Raw genomic sequence first — 5,760 nt, 5'->3', positions numbered from 1 at the left:
CACCTGCAACCCCCTCACTTGATCTTTAAGTCCCACCTTTCTCCCTCCACTTCCCAATAACAGGCTCTAGCCTTTTATTAAATAGTTAAATTGGGCAGCAATGTTTACATAGCATCATTTGGTGTATGTGAGCATCTGCTAGTTGGGGGTGGGGTAGGGGAGGGACCATATCTTGAGAGCATTAGAATGCAAGCAGCATCAGACTAACCAACCCACTACATAATCACTGTGGTGGTATATTCACCTACTACTTGAGAGTTAACAGTAGAGTCTGGAAAAAAAAAACACTGTGAAGCTATGATTATATGATTTCAAGTTCAGATCACGAATGTATGTTTCATAATTCAAATGTAGACTCCATTTGTAAAACGTAGATTCCCCACTTAATTTTGACATTGATGGTCAACTTTCATGGAATCTGAAGACTTATCCTGAGCCTGGTGATTGTCAAAAACAGACTATCATGACTGAAGTTAGAGGCGCCAAATGAAATCTTACACCTTTAAGCAAATAGGAAGAGGAAAAGGTAGCCAAGAAACAGATCTAGCTTTGTCACACACTTGTACAGCCTGGATAAATCACGTTCCCTCTTGTATGAGGGAATTTCATCTTTTCCCTTAATCTGAGATTGATAGTACACGTACTAAAATATTTCTAGTATAAATGAACAAGAAAGTGAGTAACATTCTGTTCTAAAACTACAGTGAATACTGAAAGGGAGGATAAGAAATAGTGAATGTTTTATATTCTGATAAAATTTGCCCCAGAGTCACTAAAAATTTGGAACAGCACTTTGCATATTCAGTTTCCAAGATATACAAGGTAAGGTCTTTGGAAGAATGGGTAGATGTTAGAACAGGAACTTCAGCAGCAAGTGTTGTGTTTGTGATAGGACATTCTCTTTTCTTCTGGAAGCAAGGAAGATGAGCTGAAGGCCAAAGAGAAAGAATAGATTGAAAGTAGACTTGTGTGCAAGAAAAAAAGCCTGGTCTTTCATGCTAAGAAGGTGACCTTGACTGACCCACCCTTATTTATTTATTTTTAACAAATTGGGATAAACAAACACTATAGTAGGAGGGGAAAAATTGAGCAAATTTGTGAAGATGTCTAGGACTCTCATAAATCTAACAATGACAGCCAGGCTTCATTTAAGTTCACTGACCATATGCATCTAAAAGGGTGGGTGGCCAGGATTATGCAAGGCTGGTTGGGTACAGGGCTAAGATATGTTGAAAAAATATGTATCTACAATTAGATTACTTCATTTCATTTGGTGTGGAGAATCTACGTGTGTGTGTGTGTGTGTGTGTGTGTATGTGTGTGTGTGAGTGGATGGTTTTGAACTACTCTTGTGTAACTTGTGGGAGGGTCTGTCCGAGGAAAGCTGTCATTCGGGAATGAAAAATAAGAGTAATGTGATCCCAGGACAAACATATTTTTTAGGCAGTTTTAGGGCCTTATTCAGGTAAGTACAGAGCATTTGAAATTTCCAGGATTCCTTTATTTGTCCAAGTAATGCATACATGAGAAACCAGAGGAGGAGGAGGGTGAGACACGTAGCTAAAAAGGCTCTGCTCTTTCCTTTCCAAATAGCCAGCTATCACCAAAGCTGTCTTCTCAGTAGGAAAGGGAAGCTTTGGATTTGCACATGATGTTTTGTTTTAAAATGAACTGAGCTAAGTTCCCAAAAGTGTGTGTAGGGGAGTGTAGTGAAGGGGTAAGAGGGAGATGTTAAGGAGTATCTGCTCAGAAATGAGGAAGTGGTTAAAATCATTTCCTTTTTATGCAATAGAACCAAGTATCAATGTACCTTGGCAACCCCTCCATGTGTTAGACAGAGGAGTCAGCGCTTCCCTCTCAGCACTCTGTGCTGCTGGCCTGCCTCACAATAGAAGCTAATGGGGTTCATGTGCCCTTTTGTACTTAGCTCAGGGCATGGTATCATTTCTACCTGTATGAGCTGGGAGTGATCCTTGGAAGGGTGAGCTGAGTCTACCTCAGCTCTTGACAGAAACCCATTTTACCTGACCACTGCAGTGACACTCTGCTATTTTCAGGATTTTACCTTGTGTTCTCATCTGTCTTGGCAGTCATCAACATCTGTGCACACCTGTGTCTCCTCGGTGGCACAGAGGTGGGCTATATGTGTGATATGCCAAAACGAGAAAGATTTCATGATACCGTCTTCTAGTTGTCTCAGTCCTGAAAAGAATTTGCCAAACCAGAAGCCAGAATTATTTCAGGGGGCTTAATAATTCCATGCATTAATTCCTGGCATTGGTTTCCGTGTGCCAGGAGCTCTGTATCCTCAACTTTGTGTGTTTCTTACAGACAGAATATAAGTCCATAAGATGAATGCTTTCCCATTCATCTGCCACAGAATGCCATTTGTCCTCTGGGCAGAATTCTTCCTCTATCCTATCCCCATTCTAGAGTCTTAAGCAGCTTTGTTTTGTGGCTTTGAGATGACTTTTCCATTCATTTCTAATGGCGTCAAGTTTCCTGTCATTATTTTTATACTGTGATATGCTTTACTATTTATCCCTTGATATTAACCCTCTTTATTTTTACAAGTATGATATAAAGACATTTTCTTTAAAAAAATTTAAGTAGGAATGGTTATTGCACATCTGTTTCGTTTTTGTTCTTCTGTGTTTAATGACCACTTCATTATTAAGGTTTCCTGTTAGTTCCTGTTAGCCCATAGTTCCTGATGGCATGCAACACTGCCCTCCTAGCCTAGTGGCCATTAGTGCTGTAACCAGAACAGCTGTGGTTTACCAACAAGATACTCTCCACATGATTGGGCCTGTTGACATTCTTCCATAGCAGGAGTGGGAGAGGAGGGCCATTAGCACCCCACTCAGGTCTCTGACGACTCCCTTCTGCAGCTGCAGCCCACCTTCTGACACTGCTCCAGCTGCATGTGGTCTCCAGAAGTGCTAGTGTATACAGAGTGTGAAACATTAGCTGAAGGGGGACTCAAATCTACGCAGCTACGAAAAGTTATCATGCATGCTGGGAAGAGACTTTTCAGCGCTGCAGCCATTTTGGGGTAACTCATACTCATGTAAGTAAGCCCCCCAAATCTCTTAATTAGTTGACAGCCAAATGGGATTATTGGATAATCTTTCACGAGTACCCTCTGTAGGGTGAATATATATTTGTTCAGGAAAAGTTTACTAAACAGTTGGGGAAAACTGTATGTTTTATCCTAAAGTCATTCAAAAAATGAAGCTGCTTCAAAAACTAGTTTTTTATTGCAGTGAATTATATATTAAATGATTTCATCCATTTTATGAACTGGAAAATTATTTTAAATGACATTTTAATTATTTCCCAATATAAGTAATATAGAAGCTTACGTAGTGCTTGTTAGACATGATCGTTTCTTTTGTCAAATGTGATTAGATTGAGAAATACATAGGAGATTAATTAGTAAATCGATGCCTTTGGGTATATTTTCTGGAATTTAGCTGAGCATGATAGACCCACACTAAGGGAGGGTGCTGCCACCCTGTAGGCTTGTGATCATATGGGAACAAAGAGAGGAAAGAAGAATCCTGCAGGCACAGGTCCCCTCTCTTTCTACTTCCTGTTTGCCATGACCTGACTGTCTCTGCTCTTTTCTGCTCCATCTCACCCACTGTGAAAGCCTGAGACCACTGAAGCCATGAGTATAAATAAACACTTTGCTCTTGGAATTCTTCTCTAGTATCTGTTACAGAAGTCAAGAGTCTAGATGTTCGATCACTTTGGTCTTCACAATTAAAGTCTCAGATTCACCCTGCCTATTTGTCATGAACGGAAGAGTCCTTACTACTTTCTGGCAAGTTAATTGTGCTGATTTGAGCTATGGATTTTTAACAAATAAGCATGAATCATTCAGCTTCGCAAACTCATTTGAATGAAACAGGTTTATAATAACATGCCAAGTGTGCTAGTCCTTTTCCCCAAGTGTTCTAGTCTCCACCTCACAGTCCCTGCTTTTACTAAATATAATGCACCCTGCAGATAGCATGGGTCACACAGGCAGATCCATGCAGGAAAGAAAGAATGTTGTTAAAGTTCAGCGATAGGGAATGAGCTAGAGACACCGAGGAACGTTAGCCATGCTGCAAAAATTGTTTTGGCCGAAGTTCCCACTAGCAGTTTGAAAGATGAAACTGTAACAAATGACATGACTCTGAAATTAGAGACCATGACATCTGTAAGAGGTCATGACAGGCAGGACTATGTGGAGTGAAGGGGCATTGGATGAGCTGACATAATTAGGAAGGTGTGTTTGTTTAAAGAAAATAAAGAAGTCTGCTTAGTTTTATAGGTCAACAAATCACATTGACAGTGTACTTGCTCCGTTCTATATCACTGGAGTCCCTAGTGTCAATCAGTACCTCCTATTTTAGTCACACCAACCTTGATATCGAATAATACTCCATCCGTCTGCACCACATGAAAATCAAATCTACAGTCTTTCTTTTTATGACTAGTATCTTCTAATCAAGTTAATAGTTCAACTTACTAATATTGCACAGCAAATCATGTACAAGAAATAAAAAGGGCCAAGATGTACCAAATAAAGAAATCAAAAGTAAAATGTTGTGTATTTACAAATCTGATTTTTTGAAGTAAAAGAAGATTGAAGAAGACCTCATTCTATTCCTGTTATGATAATCTAAATTATGACTTTTCATTATTCTGGTGAAATAATCTTTATGAGAAAGAGATTTTTGGAAAGATATTAATAGCTTTAGTTGAATGTTTAAAATTACTAAAATTTTCATTTAATGTCTGTTTTATACAACCAGCAATGAATGAATAATGATCAATGAAGACCATACAAGTCATTAAACAAAAAAATATTATGATGTAATATAAATTCCCTTAGAATCTGTATTTTAGATAACATTTTGGTATGTTAATATAAACTATGAAAATATCTCTATGCCAAACAGAAAATCTTTTCTATAATGTATGAATTTATTGATTAAAAATGTCTAAATTCTATATTCTTTTTCTACAGCTCATAAGTCAAGTGACAGAGAACTTGGATGGAGAGAAATTGGAAGATCTTTCTGCACTCTAGAACAGTTCTTCAAATTCTGGGTCTCACTCCACCAAAAGCTAAGTTTTGCCACAGATTATCTGAGTCAGAATTTCAAGATTGAGGCTGGCAATCTACCCCATGCTTTACATGAATGCTGAAGAACCTGTGTCCTAGATATTTCTACTCTAAATTGAACCACAAATCAACATATTGGAACAAATCATCCACTAGTGAATAAAAACATCTTATAGACTGTAACTATTTCTAAAACTTATAATCATAGCCCAGCGCATAGATCAACCTGTGGGAGATGCTGAAAATTTATGGCCAATTAGTTTATTATGAGAATATTGAATTGTCATGGTAATCTAAGCACTTGACTTTCTCACTCAGGAATTTTAGAACAACATCAATTTTGGTATCAAAAAAGAAAGGAGTTTTGGGGAATGAAGGTTGAACATTTAGCTCAGGGCCTCATACACTAAGAGTACATTCTATGATTCCATAGCGGAACTGCTCCCTAGGCCCACACTGCCAATTTCTACTTTTCTTTTCTTTTCTTTTCTTTTCTTTTCTTTTCTTTTCTTTTCTTTTCTTTTCTTTTCTTTTCTTTTCTTTTCTTCTTTTCTTTTCTTTTCTTTTCTTTTTCTTTCTTCCTTCCTTTCTTTCTTCCTTCCTTCCTTTCTTCCTTCCTTCCTTCCTTCCTTTCTTTC

The sequence above is a fragment of the Mus caroli genome, chromosome 3, assembly GCF_900094665.2.
Source record: "Mus caroli chromosome 3, CAROLI_EIJ_v1.1, whole genome shotgun sequence".
Taxonomy (NCBI): domain Eukaryota; kingdom Metazoa; phylum Chordata; class Mammalia; order Rodentia; family Muridae; genus Mus; species Mus caroli.
Note: the sequence above shows the minus strand (reverse complement) of the source record.